Source organism: Marmota monax, unplaced genomic scaffold (assembly GCF_021218885.2).
Source record: "Marmota monax isolate L192 unplaced genomic scaffold, Marmota_monax_Labrador192_F-V1.1 WCK01_AAM20220418_F8-fsc00030, whole genome shotgun sequence".
In the NCBI taxonomy this organism is placed as follows: Eukaryota; Metazoa; Chordata; class Mammalia; order Rodentia; family Sciuridae; genus Marmota; species Marmota monax.
The window spans coordinates 1,755,306-1,774,927 of record NW_026691988.1 but is presented as its reverse complement, the minus strand read 5'-3'; the positions used below and the strand labels follow the sequence as shown (position 1 = coordinate 1,774,927).

At 34.7% G+C, this 19,622-nt stretch overlaps 1 protein-coding gene across 6 annotated transcripts in view; it reads right to left on the bottom strand.

The window, feature by feature from the left end:
- Lama2 (laminin subunit alpha 2) overlaps positions 1 to 19,622 on the bottom strand; it is a 564,351-nt gene that overhangs the window by 124,441 nt on the left and 420,288 nt on the right. The window lies entirely within an intron of this gene.

Below are 19,622 nucleotides of genomic sequence, written 5' to 3'. Positions count from 1 at the left end.
TGTGATAAAAACATATTTACAAAGGAATCACTAAGGCCCTTTGCAATCAACATCCCTGGCTTCCTTTTAGTATATTAAATATGCCAAGCTTTTCCCTTTTTAGGGACTTTTTGTGTATCCTGTTGTTTTTGCCTGTAATATGCTTCTTTTTGACTCTTTCAGTGATAGGACCTTTATCATCCATCAGTTTTCAATTTAAGTGGCTCTTCTTAGCCATTTCCAAGTGCCTATTCAGGTCTCCACATTTCTCCTGCATCAGGATACTTCCTTCATCACATCGTTCAGTTTAGAATTACTTATTTCATTTTAACAAATAAGTAATTGATTTACTATTACTGACTTACTATTTGTCAACTACCTCACAACTAAAAGGTAAGCTCTAAGAGGGCAAGTAGTTGGTCTATTTTGCTAATCACTTTATATCCATCATTTAGTATAATGGCTACTTTACAGCTAATATTCTCTGAGTGTGGTTAAATAGATGACTGAAAAACAATTTTTCTATTGAATCTTGTCACCCTCATTACCACATTACTATTCTTACTTAGTTTCTTTTTTGGAAAAAAAAGATTTTGTTTATATTATTGATTCTTAACTTCTTTCCACTTACTCCAAATAAATCCAAATTTTGCAATTCAGTTCCAGTCTCATATTCTCTGGAAAGGCATCCCTGCTTATTCTAGTGCATGCTCTCCTTAGATTTTCAACCTTCATTAGTACCATTCATAACTGCAATAGTAGTTACTTTGCTAGGTGCTTTGCCATATCTGTCTCATCTTCATCTGTGGAGCCTAAAACTCAGACTTTCTTCTTTTGATTCCTTAGAGTGCAAGGCACGGTGCCTGGTAAATTGTAGGGAGTCAAAAATGTTGAGTGACTGGCTGATATAATGATAATCAAACCACCTAGCCCTTTCAAGTTCTAAAGCCTGTTGGAGGATTCCCAAGGCCATTCACACTGACCATATGCCTGGAGCTATGCTTGCCAGCAAATGCAGACATCTGAGCAGTTTTCTGGGAATCTCTTAGAGCTCGTCAGAAGCTGTGGCTCAAGGGCTGCAGCTGAGTGCTTGGGAACACAGCCAGGCATGAGGACCTCCAGTTGTAACCACACTGTATTCTATCCTCATGGTAATTCAAAACTGAGCCTGTGATTATGCACTAAGCTCCATGCTGGTGAGGGTTGAGTAGAGGGAGGGGTGGGCAGAAGTTTTCAGAACCACCATAGGGCTTACTAAGAAAGACACCCTTCCTTTTCATGTACTAGAACTTCCCCTCTTGGCTACAATCCAAAAGAGGAGGAGATGAGAGTTTCCTGGCACCAAAAGCATTGACTTATGTGGATTAGCACTCTGCAAGATGGTTTATAGAGTCAGACTCAGCAGTGCCCAGATTGATATGTGTGTTTGGAAAGGTTTACATCACTCTCGTAGGTCTCATTCACCCTAAATGATTTTAGAGATATGTGGGGGCATGATTGTTACTTTCACACAGGTGAAAGTGAAGGTACAGAAAGATTTAGTGGCTACATAAATTCATACATCAGAAATTTGGGACAAAAAGACAAATTTGTACAATATTTGTCTGTACCAAATACTATTTTATATTTGGCTAACATCCAGAGGACTGGAACAAATATAAAAAAGCTTAGCATTCCAAGGGAGGAGAAAATTGCTACAGCTTGTGTAGTACATTACTTGTCATTACTTGTACATGTAAGTTTTGGCCTTTAGTCAATTAACATGAGGTCTATAACAGAACAACATCTAGATATATTTTTTAAAAGCATGTCTCATTATATTGTAGTGAAGTTGAAGAGTCACTCTGGTCAAAATAAACGATGAAAGATACCATAAAGGAGGACCATGACAAATGTTCTACTACCTACAGATAGTAGTGATTGCTAGTGTATCATTGTGAAAGTAAAATTCACAAAACTCAGGTTTCCCTAGGACAGGCTAATATAATGCTTCATATATATGAATGCTCAATAATACATGATAGGGGCTATCTGTTGGACCCAGCTTGGTCTTCCTGTGTTTCATTAAATTATCATCCCCATCCTTTAGTCATCTTTCTCTCGTTCACTATTATCTTATTCTTTTAGTATTTGACAATTATCTCATTTATTGTAATATGATGTACAGGTTTCCCTTCATTCTCTAGCTTAGATTTTCTTATTTTAGCATCCCCTTGCTCAGTACTGCCATCATTCCAATGTTCATCTGTAAAGATGCTTTACACAGTATCTCACATGCATCTTTCCTACCTTTGATTACCTTTATTTTTTTAACATTCAAGTTCACTCAGGTCTCCCCCACTCCCTTTTATTTTCTGGCTTTTGTTTTTAAAGTATTTATATCCAGGCAGCATGCATCTCCATTAGGTGCACATTAAATTACTTCTGAACAATATAGCTGTTACTCTCTTGCTTTAGTTCAAGCAGTTCTCACTGTGCCCCTTGAAATCTGTGCATAATTTTCTTGGTTGGATATTACTAGTGTCTTTTATTTTCTGGATTCTTTATGTTAAAACTAGAAGCTAATGGAGCAAATCTAACTGCTCAATAGACAACAATGTTTAAATGTCATCCACCTATGCACTTATAGATTCATATGGTTACCTGCTAAAATTAAATTTCAGGTCTACTCATTTATATGATATTCTCAAGGGTCATCTTTAAACACTACCAATTCTGTATACTAAGTGGCAGTGAAGCACTTCTCAGGCAAGGTGCTAGACCAACAACACACAAGGAAAGAGACGAAAAACAACCATTTAACCCTGTGGGATGATAAAAAGCCAGTTTCAAGTGGAATATCTACTTAAATATCTCATGTGACAATTTTGAAAGTTCCAAATCAAATACATATGATTTATTATTACACCCTATCTCTCTCTTAAAATAAAAAAGCAGAAATAAAGAATATTGTTCACTATTTCAACTTTTGAAAATATAAATAAGCCATTGTATACATATAATATTGTTAGCACTTGAATAATTCAAAAGCCAGTTTCATCATTTTAAGAGTGCTTTATCTTAATTAAATTTAATTTTCAATAGGCAGCAAAAATGTAAATAACACTAAACTCTAATATTTTATATAGTTCAAATTATTATGTAGCATTTTCTTCTCATAGAATATAAACATTTGAGAGTTATTTATCACAGAAGATACAAAATTTAAGAAAACTACAAATATGTCTGATTTTAATATACTTTAGAGAAACTCAGAAGGAGAGCTTACTTTGAATTCCTCTAGCTTTTATATTTTTGTTCAAATGCTATTATTGAATTATTCACAGTTAATTCATTAAACAAATATTAACTGAACACCTCATCACGTGTGTGTGTATGTATGTGTGTGTGTGTGTGTGACCACCTTGCTCCCAAGCACCCAGGCCAGTTTGTTTGTGTGTGTGTGTGTGTGTATATGTGTGTGTATATATATTTGAAGATACCACAATGAACACATAGATACACACACAAAAACAAAACAAAACAATGGGTATTTTGTCTTTTTGGGAAATTATAGTCTGATGGGTTAGAGTTATTTGTCAAATAATCATGCCAATAAATTTATAGAAATAAACTGGAGAACACAGTGGTATAATAAAAAAAACCACAGTGGTATAATAAAACCATATGAGGAATGTCAGCACACGTAGACTGTCACAGAGGGCTTTCATGAGTTGAGATTTGAAATGTGAACTGGAGTTAAGAGAAATTAATAAGATGTTTGGGGACAGGGGATACCATCAAGGCAGCAGAAAAAAAAATGTATGGTAAGGCTCCATGATGGGACAAAGTGACAAAGTGATGGAATGGCTGAAATGTTGGTGTCATTGCAGTGGCACAAGTGGTGGGAGAGGTGGCAAAGGTGGAATTTTGGCCCTTATCCTAATACCAAAGATGAGCCAGAAAAAGAGTTTATGCACTATAGTGATATATTCATATTTGGAACAGCAAATGATCATTCAGCCTACATTGTAGAGAGCAGAGCCAGGAAAGAGCAAAACTAAAAACAGAGAGACTATGTAGAAAGTTGACATGGTGATCTCAAATTAGCATTATGAGATTGGAGGAGGTGGGATAATGATGATAGAAGATCTACCCAGAAGTGGAGGTTTGGTAATGAGTTAGATAAGCAAGAGGGCAATAAGGTATTAAGAGGAATCAAGGAAGAGTCTAGGTTTCTGGCTTATACACTCAATACACAGAGGTCCAAATGGGCACACATTGTTGAGTGAAGAGAAGAGATTAAGCTAGGGAGGTCAGATTATGATGGGACAACATTGCATATTATTCTGAACAAATTAGAAAGCCACTACATAATTTAAAGGAAAATTATGGGATTAGGTTGTTTTGTGATTTGGATCAGGAATGCCTCCCAAAGACTCTGTGTTGAAGGCTGTATCCCCAATGTAGCAGATGGGACTTTTGAGAAATGGATGCATTATGAGGGCTTTGACATCATCAGTGCATTACTTTATTAGCAAGAGAAAGGACAACTGGGAGTGTAGTGTAGTATTATAGGAGGTAGGGCATAGTTGATGGAGGTATGTCACTGTGGGCATGTGTTGAAAGGGTATTTCTTGTCTTTTCACCCTCCCCTCCTCTGATTCCCAGATGTCATGAATTGAGCAGTTTTTCCTCCACCTGGACCAAATATATAGAGCCAGAAGACCATAGAATTATACCTCTTAAACCATTAATCAAACATATGTCTTTTATCCTTTGAGATATTCATCAGGTGTTTTGGTTACAGTGACCAAAAAAAATGACAAACACAGTTTGAGGTGTCCAGGTGTCCATCTGGCAGGTAGGTACACAGCACTGAAGCATGTGAATGAAGGTTCATCTTGAAAATATAGTTGGATGGATCATCAGCTTATACTTTGTAAGTAAACCCAGAGAAATAGTTTATAGAGTGAGAAGAAATGTGGACTGAGGACTAGACTATATGAAAAAAAAAAATTAAAGGATAGGAAGAGGAAGAGGCTCCAAATGAAAGGCCAGAGAATTAAGAGGAAAACAAAGAGAAGAATATGTCAAGAAGGAAAGATAGATCAAAATTGTTAATTGCTTCAGGGAGCTCAAGTAAATTAATAAAGTGTCCATTGAATTTGGTAACAACTCAATGGTTATCTTATAACAATAGTTTCAGTAGTTTCTAGTAGAAATTTAAATGGAAGGGGAGTGAGAAATAAGTGCATATCTCTAAGACTTTCTTAAAAAAATTGTCTCTGAAAGCAGAAAAAATGCTAACAGTAGTAGCTCTAGAGATATATACAGTTGTCATAATAAATCATCTGAAGGGGAATCCAAGATGGTGGAGGGAAGGTAGGCTGCCTATCTTAGCTCTTTCATGTAGAGAGAAAACAGCTGATTAAAGACGTAGGTGGCAAAGGGAATGCACTGATTATCAATATTGGAAGATCAGAGACTTGAAGGACTTGGAAATTCTGGTTACTGCAACAAATAACAGAAAAGAATTAGTTAACCCAGAACCAGCATCTGGACAGGTCTGGAGGGAGGGGTCACAGGGGGAGAAAGTGGGAGAGGGAAAGCTGATAAGCTTATTTTAGAAACAGCTGAAGAAAAATTCAGACTAAGTTGGGAAGGGAGCTGAGAATTCAACCACTGAATAAGAAGTACTCCACTTGTTTTTTTACTAGAGACTGTGGTGGGCAGCCATTTTTTGGAGATCGCATCTAAGCTTATAGCTCAGGAAGCAATTCAATTTTTAAAGATTCATCCCACCTAGAGACACCTGCTAATATTATCATGGGGGATACCTTTGAAGTGGGGCAGTACTATAATTCTGTGTAGTTACACTGTTTAGAGCTAAAGGCGATTGAGTTGCCCCTCTTCCTTCTAGCTTCTGCAATAGGAGTGGGGCAGAGCAGAGAAGAGTACATAATATTGTGGTAGAGTATAGCACCTACCTGCAGCAAACATATCCCTGAAATCAACCTTGGATTCTGCTAGAAAGTGTGGTATCTATGGAGCAACTCCCATCTCTGCTACCAGCTACCGTCAAACCAGCTGCCAATCTGCACCTCAGCTTCCAGTTACCACCTTGCTCCTCAGCAACCAGGTCAGTTCATGCATCTGTCCTGTGCTACCAAGCTCCACAAGCCAAAAACTACAAAGATGAACTCATCCCTGTTTTTATAAGTTCAAGAGTGCATAAAATAAGTATCTACATTTTAAATATTTCTGCAAGGCCAAAATGGAATTTTTTTATGACTGTTGTTATATTAACTGTTTTGTGTAAAGCCTAAGTATTTTGTTGTGTCTTTCCTCATCATTTGTTTTTTTCATGATTCTAACTAATTTTATGTATTTTTTAGACTTATTTATTTATTTATTTCTAATTTGTTATATATGATAGCAGAATGCATATTGACTCATAATACACAAGTGGAATACACAAGTGGAACACAATTTTTCATTTCTCTGGTTTTACACAAAGTAGCATCACACCATTTGTGTCTTCATACATGTACCTAGGGTAATGATGTCCATCTCATTCCACCACCTTTATTACCCCCATGCTCTCTCCTTTCCCCTCCCTTCCCTTTGCTCTATCCAAAGTTCCTCCATTCCTCCCATGATCCCTCCTTCACCCCCATTATGGATCAGCTTTCATATATCAGAGAAAATATTTGGCCTTTGGTTTTTTGGGATTGGCTTACTTCACTTAGCATGATATTCTCCAACTCCGTCCAATTACTTGCAAATACCATGACATTATTCTCTTTTAATGCTGGGTAATATTCTATTGTGTATATGTATCACAGTTTCTTTATCCATTCATCTATTGAAGGTCATCTAGGTTGGTTGAATAATTTAGCTACTGTGCTATAAACATTGATGTGGCTGTGTCACTGAAGTATGCTGATTTTAAGTCCCATGGGTATAAACCAAGGACTGGGATAGCTGGGTCAAATGGTTGTTCCATTTCAAGTTTTCTAAGGAATCTCCATACTGCTTTCCAGATTGGTTGCACCAATTTGCAGTCCCACCAGCAATGGGAGAGTGTGCCTTTCCCCTAACATCCGGATGTCAACACTTTTTGTTGCTTATATTCTTAATAACTGCCATTCTGACTGGAGTGAGATAAAATCTTAGAGTAGTTTTGATTTGCATTTCTCTAATTGTTAGAGATGTGGAACATTTTTCTTCATATATTTATTTATCAATTGTATATCTTTTTCTGAGAAGTGTCTGTTCATTTCCTTAGTCCATTTATTTATTGGGTTATTTGTTGTTTTTTTTTTTTTGTTTGTTTGTTTGTTTTTTGGTGTTAAGTTTTTTTGAGTTATTTATAAATCCTGGAGATTACTGCTCTGATGTATGTATGGTAAAATTTTCTTTCATTTTGTAGGCTCTCTCTTCACCTCACTGTTTCTTTTACTGAGAGGAAACTTTTCAGTTCGAATCAATCATATTTATTAATTCTTGATTTTATTTCTTGTACTTTAGGAGTCTTGTTAAGGAAGTAGGGCCCTAATCCGACATGATGAAGATGGGCCTACTTTTTCTTTTATTAGGTACAAGGTCTCTGGTCTAATTTCTGGGTTCTTAGTTCTGAGTTTTGTGCATGGTGAGAGATAGGAGTTTAATTTCATTTTGCTGCATATGGATTTCCAGTCTTTCCAGAACCATTTGTTGCATGTTTTTGGCACCTTTGTTTAGTATGAGATACTGTATTTATGTGGGTTTGTCTCTGTGTCCTTTATTCTGTACCATTTGTCTACAAGTCTATTTTGGTGCCAATACCATGCCATTTTTGTTACTATTGCTCTGTAGTAGTGTTTTTTAAGGTCTAGTATACTGATGCCACCTGCCTTACACTTCTTGCTAAGGATTGCTTTGGCTATTTTGGGTCTCTTATTTTGCCAGATGTATTTCATTATTGCTTTTTCTATTTCTATGAGGAATTTAATTGGTAATTTATTGGAATTGCATTAAATCTGTATAGTGCTTGGGCTCGGGATGTGGCTCAAGCGGTAGTGCACTCCCCTGGCATGCATGGGGTGCTGGGTTCGATCCTCAGCACCACATAAAAATAAAATAAAGATGTTGTGTCCACCGAAAACTAAAAAGTAAATATTAAAAAAACTCTCTCTCTCTCTCTCTCTCTCTCCCTCCCTCCCTCCCTCAAAAAAAAAATCTGTATAGTGCTTTTGGCAGTATGACCATTTTGACAATATTAATTCTGCCTATCCTAGAACAGGAAAGATCTTTCCATCTTTTAAGGTCTTCTTTAGTTCCTTTCTTTAGAATTCTGTAGTTTTCATTGTAGAGGTCTTTCACCTCTTTTGATAAGTTGATTTCAAAATATTTTATTTTATCTTTTTAGGCTATTGTGAATGGGATAGTTTTTCTAATTTCTCTTTCAGAGGATACGTCACTGAAGTATAGAAATGCATTTGATGTACAAGTGTTGATTTTTATATCCTGCTACTTTTCTGAATTCATTTATTAGTTCTAGTAGTTTTCTGGTGAAAATTTTCAGAACCTCTTAAGTATCGAATCATGTCGTTGGCAAATAGTCATAGTTTGAGTTCTTATTTTCCTATTCATATCCCTTTAATTTCTTTCATCTGTATAATTGCTCTGGCTAGAATTTCAAGAACTATGTTAAATAGAAGTGGTGAAAGATGGAATCTCTGTCTTGCTCCAGTTTTTAGAGGGATGCTTTCAATTATTCTCCATTTAAAATGATGTTGGCCTTGGGCATAGCATAGATATAGCTTTTACAATGTTCAGATATGTTCCTATTATCTCTAATTTTTCTGGTGTTTTGAACATAAAGAGGTGCTATATTTTGTCAAATGCTTTTACTGCATCTGTTGAGGTGATCATATGATTCTTATTTTTAAGTCTATTGATGTGATGAATTACATTTATAGATTTCTGTATGTTGAACCAACCTTGCATCCCTATGATGAACCCCACTTGATCATGGTGCACTATCTTTTCAATATGTTTTTGTATTCTATTTGTCAGAATTTTATTGATAATTTTTGCATCTATATTTATTAGAGATATTGGTCTGAAGTTTTCTTTCCTTGATGTGTCTTTGTCTGGTTTTGGAAACAGGGTGATATTGGCCTCATAGAATGAGTTTGGAAGTGTTCCCTCTTTTCTATTCCATAGAATAATTTGAGGAATTTTGGTATTAGTTCTTCTTTGCAGGTCATGTAGAACTCAGCTGGGAATCCAGCTGATCCTGGACTTTTCTTGTTTGGTAGGATTTTGATGCTGTCTTCTCTTTCATTGATTGAAATTGATCTGCTTAACTTGTGCATATTGTCCTGATTCAGTTTGGGTAAGTCATATGTCTCTAGAAATTTGTTGAAGTCTTCAAGATTTTCTATTTTATTGGAGTACATATTTTCAAAATAGTTTCTAATTATCTTCTGTATTTCTGTCGTGTCCATTGTGATATTTCCTTTTTCATCATGGATGTTATTAATTTGAGTTTTCTCTCTCCTTCTCTTCATTAGTGTGGCTAAAGATTTATAAATTTTATTTGTTTTTCAAAGAATTAACTTTTCATTTTGTCAAATTTTTCAATTGTTTCTTTATTTCATTTTCATTGATTTTAGCTCTGATTTTAATTATTTTCTGTCTTCTACTACTTTTGGTGTTCATTTGTTCTTCTTTTGCTAGGGCTTTGAAATGTAATGTTAGGTCATTTATTTCTTGACTTTTTCTTCTTTTTAAAAATGAATTCCATGCAGTGAACTTTCCTCTTAATACTGCCTTCACAGTGTCCCTGAGATTTTGATATGTTGTATCAGTATTCTCATTTACCTCTAAGAATTTTTTAATATTAACAGATCCCAGTACAATATATACCCTTAAATCAAATAGCTCCTATTAAGATATTTACAGTTTTGTCACAAGAGACAGAAATGGTGAGTTCAGTTATTATCTACAATATAAACAGTAGGTTTGCAAAAGGGTCTAGAGTTTCTAATGGTGGACAAAGAGAGAATGAGGGGGAGGATGTTAAGGAGGTAGGAGGTGAGGATGTAGACTTATTAGATCTTAGTAAGTGTGAAAGAGGAATCAAAAGATGTTGGCTAGCAGCAGGAGAAAAGAGAGAAAGAGATTTTGGGAGAGAATTAAATGGGAAGACAATAGAGAGAGTACAACAAACAAACATAAAAATTACAAAACAGAAAAAAATATAAGAATAAAAAAGAATATACAACAACTGTAATATAATATTCAGATATCCCAGTCCTCAGTAGTCTAATGCATGAAAAGTACTTGCTTACACAAATGTTGGGGATGTGAGGGAAGGGAGAGAGAGAAAAAAATTCTTTAAGGAAAATGAAGGGATTGTCTCTGTTGGAGTTCAGTATCTTTCCTGATTTCTTTCTGATCCAATAGGTGTGGCTGTCTGTTTTTTGCTGGTATCTCCACCCTCAGGATGGTGAAGGTTAATAGGATGGGAGGGTTGGTCTTGGAGGTGGAATTCCTAGAGGTGGGGTACAGCACTTCTTGGTCTCTGATGGGAGACTGCACCCCAATGATCTTCTTTGGGGCCCATTCCTGTGATGTGAGTACTTGGTATTATCTCCTCATATTGCCTATAGATCTCACAATTCCTGGTTTCTAATTTAGTCTATAAACTGTATCTTACTTACCCCTTCCCTTTCTACTTCCCAGTCAGGAACCTCTCTACAGAGGTCTTGTAGGCTGTGCTCTGTGTCCTGAGCACCTGCCACGGACAGCTGTTTTATATTGGGTGGTTAAGGACCAGGCTTTGTGAGATACCAACAGGCTTCATAGCTGCAAGCACTGTGCTGGGTTAGTGGCCATGGGCAAAATGGGGGAGTTGAGGACTATTGATATCTTGATATTGCTTCTAGGCCTTAGCAGATGTCCCAAGCTGGGAGTTGCCCCAAATAAAAATGTTGATGGTGGTAGAGAAGATAACCCAAGATGGCGACAAAGGTGTCCCAAGATGGAGGTGACTGCTTTGAGAGATGTGGCGTCCAGGTGGGCTGGACAATGGCAATGCATGGCGTACTCAGAGATTCATCTCAGCAGCATGCAGTGCTATGGTGGGCAGCTGTCTTCAGACCATGTTCTATGTCCCCAGGTGCAGACCAACATGTAGAGGGGATTGTGACAGTGGTTGCAGTGTCCTAAGATGGGGATGACAAAGAGAGCCCCACGTTGGTAGATGGGGGTCCACATGGGAGTGGTGGCAGGGGGACCTGTGTGGGTGGGCAGCTGGGGGTTCTGCATGGGCACTAAAGCCAGGGGTCCTGTTCAGCCACTGAGGCTGGGGGACCTGCACGGGCATGGTGGCCAGGATTCCTGCATGGGATCAATGGTAGGGGTCCTCTAATAACTTGCAGGGATACAGTATTCCCACTTCTTGAATCCCAGGTCAAGGAGCAACAAGGAATGCAACCTCCCCCTAGCCTGACATCTTGGATCCTAATTTTATGCATTCTTAACTGTTTTTTTCTTTATACCTCAATATTATCTCCAATATTTTTCATTCTTTTTTCTCCCCTCAATTTTCTTTTGTCTATCTTTCCTACCTACCTATTTCTTCTTTTGTTTGTTCCCCCTGAAGTGTGATTTAGTATTTAGTATCAAAAATGTTTAACTTTTCCATCTTTTCTGCATTATTTCTCACCCAATATACTCATTGGTTAGTTTAGGTGTAGAGAACATTGTAATAAGTTTTTTAATACACATTGATAAATAGTTTGCTCTTAATTGCTCTCTCATTTCAAAGCAGTGCTGGTGCTTATACTTAACACTTTGATACACTAATTGGATGTATGGATGCCAAGTTATATCCCAAGCTCAGGGCTTATTATAAGGAGATAACTGCTCACTAAAAATCTTTCACATAATAGAAGAAGATGAAGTCAATATAACAGATGTTCAAACAACAAGAGATCTCAGAAAACATGAAAAAACAAGCTAACAAGATATTTCCAAAAGTTTATAATCCCCAATAATTGAATGCATAGAAATTAAAATAGATGAACATGAAACAAAGAATTCAAAAAGTTGACTGTTAAAATAATTAGTGGATGAATATATTATCTAAGTAATGAACTAAGAAAGAAAATATAGGATATGAAAGAGCATTAAAATAAAGAGTTAGTGATTCTGAAAATGAGCCAAACAGAAATCTCAGAAATAAAAGATACAGAAAATAAATTACTCAAAAAACTTGGTTGAAAGTCTTTCCAATGGATTAGAATTAGATCAAGTTGAAAATAGAATTTCAATTTCTGAGCTTGAAGATAAGGTATATACACAGAACATTTCAGATAACATTAATGAGAAAAAAAACAATAAAGTATAACCAGAATATTCATGAATTGTGGAACAACATTAAGAAAACTAACTTAAGACTCAGCAGTATTAAACAAGGAGCAGAGATACAGGCTAAGGGCATTGGTAACCTATTCATTGAAATAACAGAAAAATTTCCAAACCTTGAAAATGAGATGGACATGCAGTTACTGGGTGAATTTAGAACCCCCAAATAAATAAGACCAGAAAATAATCTTTCCATAACACATTATAAATAAAATGCCCAAACTTTAGAACAAAGAAATAATTTTAAAAGCTGCCAAAGAGAAATGCCAGGTTACCTATAGAGGAAAACAAATCAGAATAAGAGCAGATTTTTCAGCAGAAACCATAAAGTCCAGGAGAGCTTGGAATGACATATTTCAAGCACTGAAAGAAAATAACTACCAGCCTAAATTGCTATATCCATCAGTTTCCTTCAGAATCATGGAAAATCCTTCTAAGAGCAGCATAAATTAAAGGTTCATGCCTACTAAGCCAGCATTGAAGAAGATACTTACACAGAGAAGAAACATCAAAGAAAAGTGCAGGAAAAATAAATCTCCTTAGAAGAATAGATGAGAAAATGAGAATTAGGATCAAATAAAACATTAGAAACAAAACATCGACAAGAGTTAATACATAACTCTATAATAACACTTAAATGTAAATGGTTTCAATTCTTTAATTAAAAGACATAGTCTGGCATTTTAGATTAAAAAACAAAACCCAATTATATATTACCTGAATGAAGCACACTTTTTAGGAAAATATATCCACAGGCTGAAAGTAATAGAAAATGATATTTCATGCCAATGGAAACTGAAAGTAAGCAGGAGTAGCTGCTTTTATATAGGAGAAAGTAGATTTCAAGACAAAATTAGTCAGAAGAGACAAAGAAGGTCACTATGTATTAGTAAAGACAATAATGCAACAAGAAGATATAACAACTTTTAATAGTTATGCCTCAAACATTGGTGTACCTGATTATATAAAACAAATACTGCTCTACATTGAAAGGGATAAATAAATGAGAATGGTGGGAACACACATTTAAGAGGATAATTCTATTAAATGAACCCACTGCACTGACTCCCTACATGGATTCTCTGCCAAAAAGCCATCTGTCTGAAGCCCTACATGGCCTGAGGGGAAAGAAAACGTACCATTCTTCGACAAAATGAGGCAGGGAATAGAAGGCTTGGTCGTCAGTGTAGAAAATGAATGATGGGGGTCAAGAGAGGGTTGACTGGTTTGCTATCACTGGGTTGCTAACAGATAACATAAAGGCTCAGATATAACCTAATACAATTATACTGGGTGGTTTAAAAACCCTTCTATCACTAATAAATAGGTTATTCAGACATCAAATCAAAAAAGTTACCACAGAAATATACTATAGATCAAACAGACTTAACAGATATCACAGAGTATTTCAACTAACAACAGCTAAATATACTTTCTTCTCAGGTGTTCATGAAAATTTCTCCAGAAAAAAAAACCACATTTTAAGCCAGAAGGTAAGTCCTGAAAAATACAAAAGAAGCTGAAATAATTTCTTGCACCTTATCAGATTATAATAAAATCAAATTATAAATCAACAACAGCAACTAGAACTACAGAAAATATAAATACATGGAGATTTAACAATGAACTTTTGAGTGATTAAATGAGTCATAAAAGGAATCAGGGTAGGAATTTTAAAAATCTTTGAATCAAATGAGAACAGGAGACAACATACAAGAATCTCTGGGACGCAGTAAAGGCAGTGCTAAGAGGAAAGTTTATAAACATTGACATTAAAAATATCAAGAAAGATCCTAAATAAATAACCTTATGATATATAATACATCAATATCTTAGAAAAATAATAATGAACTGCCTTAAAAACTGGTAGAAGAAAAGAAAATAAGATCAGAACTGAAATAATGATACAGACTAAAAGAACAATGCAAGAAATCAATAAAATAAAGATATGGTTCCTTAAAAGTATAAACAAGATTGACAGGCCTTAGACAAACTTACCAAAAGAGAGAAAGAAATTAATAAAGAATAGAAATGAAAAAATTAATAAAAATAGAAATGAAAAAAGGGATGATATCACTATAGACATCACTGAAAATCAGATGATCATTAGGGGTTATTTTGAAAACTTACATTCCAATTAATTTGAAAATCTAGAAGAAACGGATAAATTTCTAGACATACACATCCCACCAAAACTGACCCAAGAGGATACAGAAAACTGAAACATACCAGTAATAAGAAATGAGACGAAAACAGTAATAAAAAGCCTTCTACAAAGAAAAGCCAAGTACCAGATGGATTCACTGCTGAATTCCATCAGCCTTTAAAGCAAAAGGAATGCCATGCTCCTTAACTAATTTCATGAAATAGAAAAGGAACATTTCTAAATTCTTCCTATGAAGTCATTATCACCCTAATACCAAAATCAGATAAGGACTTTTCAAAAAGAAAAAAGAAGGAAAAAGAAAAAGAAAGAAAAAAAAATACACACCAATATTCTTAATAAACACAGATACAAAATTCTTGATAAAATGTTAGCAAATTGAATTTAACAACACATTAAAAGATTATACCCATGATTAATTTGGTTTCATTCTAACGATGCAATTATGGTTCATTAAATGTAATATATCATATTAATGGAATCAAGAAAAAAAATTCACAATTATGAAAGCCTTTGAAAAAATTCAGCACCTCTTCATGATTAAAACTCTGGAAAAAACTAGGGATAGAAGGAAACAGCTGAACCTCACAAAGGACATATATAACAAATCCAAAGCTAGCATCATCCTGAAGGGGGAAAACTGAAAGCATTTTCTCTAAATCAAGAAAAAGACAAGGATGTTTTCTCTCACCACTCCTATTCAATATAGAACTTGAAATTTTAGCCCAATTCAGCAAGATAAGAAAAAAAAGGGGGATACAAATAGGGAAGGAAGTTGTCAAATTATCACTGTTTGCAAATGATGTGATCCTATACTTAGAAGATCCTTAAAAGTCCACCAGTACTTCTGGAGCTGATAAACAAATTCAGCAAAGAGCAGGACATAAAATCAACATACTAAAATCAATAGCTTTTCTATACATTAATTTAATTCATTTATTAAACAATGAATCTACTGAAAAAGAGAGAAAACAATTTTATTCAGCATAACTTCAAAATACATAAATAAAATACTTAGTAATAAATCTAAATAAAAAAAAATGAAAAACCTATCCAATAAAAATTAAAGAACACTGAAAAAGAAATTGAAGAATTCACCAGAAGATGGAAGGAGTCCTCCTGTTTTTGGATAGGCAGAATTAAGATTGTTAAAATAGTCATATTCCCAAATGTGATACAGGTTCAATGCAATGTTTTGATGGAGACATCAAAATGCCTGTTTTTCCCAGAACTAGAAAAACAATTCTAAATTTCATATGGGAAAATAAAATATTCAGAATAGAAAAAAACTGTTTTGGGCAAATAGAGTAAAGTTTTAGGCATAACCACACCTGACTTAAAACTATAATACAGAACTACTGTAATCAAAGCAGCATAGTACTGGTACAAAAATAGACACATGGTGCAATGGAACAGAACAGAAAACAGAGGCAAACTCACACAGATAGCCATCTGATTCTTAACAGAGTTACTAAATGTATTCACTAGAGAAAAGATAAACCTTTAAACAAATAGTACTATGAAAACTGAATATTCATAAGTAAAAGACTGAAACTAGACCCACATGTCTCATTCTTCTCTACAGTCAACTCAAAAGGGATCAGCAACCTAAGAATAAGACCAGAAACTTTGTGACTCCTACAAGAAAATGTAGGGGAAACATTTTAGCATGTAAGCATAGGGAGCAACTTCTTCTATAGGACTCCTATAGCTCAGGAAATAATACCAACCATGAATAAATGAGAGAGCATCAAACTAAAAATCTTCTATATAGCAATGAAACAACAGCATAAAGAGAGAATTTTAGAAAATCTTTGCCAGCCCCTCTTCTGACAGAGGATTAATATCCAGAACAAAGAACTTGAAATGCTTAGCATAAAAAAATAAAGAAAAAAGAAAAGAAAACCCAAATAACTACAATCAATAAAATCAATAAATAGACAAATGAACTAAACAGATACTTCTTAAAAGAAGTACAAATAGGCAGCAATTATATATATATATATATATATATATATATATATATATATATATATATGTAAAAGCTTACCATCTTCTGCCATCGGGGAAATGCAAATCAAAAGTATGATATTTTATCTTATTCCAGTTAGAATGGCAATCATTAGGAGTGAAAATAATAATAAATACTGTTGAAGGTGAGGGGGGAAGGAAACCATAAACTGTTGGTGGGATTTTACATTAGTAGAGTTAGCATGGAAATCAGGATAGAGGTTCTGGAAAAGACTATGAATAGAATCACCATATGATCCAGTTACACTACTTGTTAGTATTTATCTAAAAGAATTAAAGTCAGCGTACTAAAAAGATACATGGCTAGCCAAATTAGGGGTGGGGTATGGGAAAGAGCATCATAAAATTGGCAGAACCAATCAAAAGCACTTTCCAGAGAAGGGGAGTCTTAGCCACTAGGTTAATGACTAGGATAATACTAGTTATGGCTGACATCAGAATCATATGCAGAGAGATCTTTACAATCCTAGTTTTGGACTGTACCTCTGACATAAAAAAGAAAGTTATTCCTGTGTATTGGCAATGCCAAAGGTACAATCATGAAAGAAATAATTGACAAGCTGGACATGATGAAAATTGAAAAGTTCTGCTCTGTGAAATATATTCTTACAAGAATGAGAAGGCAACCTAGAGTTGGAAAAGATACTTGCAAACAACAAATGTGATAAACAACTGTTATATAAAATATAAAAAAAAAACACTTGAAATTTGACAGTAAGAAAACAACCCAATTAAAAATAGGAGTAAGATTACTTTTCAAAGAAGATACATATATGGCAAATAAGTAGATGAATATGTACAACGTCATACATCATTAGAGGATTACAAGTGAAACAAAAATGAGATACCATAAACATCATTTAGAATGACTCAAATCCAGATCACTGATATCACCAAATTCTGGTGAGGATGTGGAGCCACAGAACCCTCATTCATTATTGGTTAGAATACAAAATGGCACAGCCAAATGGGAAGACATTTTCTCAATTTCTTATAGCACTAAACACAGTCTTACCAAAAAAATTCAGCAATCAAACTAGCTTGTTTTTTTTTACCCAAATGACTAAAAAATATTTTCACACAAAAATTTGAATACAGATATTCACAGGCACTTTATTCATATTGCCAAGCTTGGAAGCAACTAGTGTCCTACAGTAAGTGCCTGGATAAACTGATACATCCAGACAATGTAATATTCTTCAGCAGTAAAAAGAAACAAGCTATTAAGCCATGAAAAGATATAAATTTTAGGTGCATATTACTAAGAGAAAGAAGCCAATCTATAAAAGCTATATCCTATGTGATTCCAATTACAGGACATTTGGACAAAGACTATAGACACAGTGAAAAGATGAGCAGTTGCTATGGGTTAGGGAGGGAGGATAATGTGGAGGTGGAACACAAATGATTTATAGGGCAGTGGTACTCTTTGGTAGCTTACTGTAATGATGAGTACATATCAAGATGTGTTTGTATGGAATATATAATTCCAAGAATAATCACTAAGATAAACTTTGGATGTTGGTTGATAAAAATATAGCACTAAAGGTGCATTGATCCTAACAAAAGCACCATTCTGATGGGGGAGGTGAATAGTAAGGGTGGCTGTGGGTATAGGAGGGCCATATAATATTAGTCAACTATACACAGATATATGGACATATATATATGGATATATGGAGATATATATATATATATATATATATATATATATATATATCTGTGTATAGTTGATAAATACTATCTCCATTCACCTAAATGTCACACACACATACAGGCTTGCACATAAACACATAAATAAACACACACACACACACACACACACATGACTAAGAGGTCCTTGAAGATAGACTGAGCCTCACTAATATTTTTCATTTGACAACCCTTGGGGCTTTGCATGTAGTAAACATATAAATTGAATTGAATTGAGTTTACTCTGCTATGATTCATTTAAAATATATTATTTAGTAATAGTCATATAACAGATAAATTATTAAATATGAAATTAATATGAGATTCATACACTCATTAATTAATTTAATGTCTATGTACATTTGGCAAGAAACTATGTACATTCTATATTGCTGGTTTGAGATTTAGAGAAAGTGTTTAGTATGCTACTTGTAACATCAGGGCCATTGTTTAGCATTATGTGCTCAGAAGCCATTTGATTTCCCTGTGGAAATTTTCCTAATCCAGCTGCAGTTTATGTGAAAAAAGTACTGAGCCAATGGGAATCCGGAGCTTGTTCCTGGTTAGGTCCTTGAGTAGTGAATTGATAGCCATTGTTGATTCATTTCACTATCATGGCCTGAGGCAGCTCTTCTTTAAAATACAAAATGGAGTAGATAATTTCTAAAACCTTCTAACTCTAGTATTCTTTGTATTTTAAAGCTTAAATTTGGATAATCAACTGAATTCCTACAGAGCAGGCTGGATTCTTGTTCATGCATTTTTCTGACCACAAGATGGCGGGCTTTATGTTGTTTTCCTCAACAAAAAAGAACCTTAGCACTCTTGCATTTTGAAAATTTAAAACTATCAATTCCTGAAAAAGTCTGATAAATGCGACATGGACTTTGTATGCTGACTCTCAAGGGTGTCTTGAATGTTTGGGATTTTCACAATAAAGAATATTACCCTTTTTTTGAGTAAGAATACTGATCTGATGGAGACTGTTTTTATACAAATGAAAAATCCCAGGAGGAGATCAAAGAGACTACAAGTATTTTCATTTGTTTTTCCTTCCACAAATGAAGGAGAGCGCTTTTGAAATTTAGAATTGATAAAAACTTTAGCATAAATGTTACTGAATACAGTTTTCAAAATACATTGTAATTCTCATATTTTTGGTCTTTGTCTTTGATACTTCCTAAGTATCACAATCATTTGTTGTTGTTGTTGTTGGGTGGGGGGGATGTCTGCTACTGGCTTTTAAGATTTGATTTGAAGCAGAAGTAGCAAGTCCTGATGTGCATCAAACTGGGAAGAACAAGATTAGAGTCTCTGAACTTTATTATAATTTTAGTTCCTATGGAAATTAATT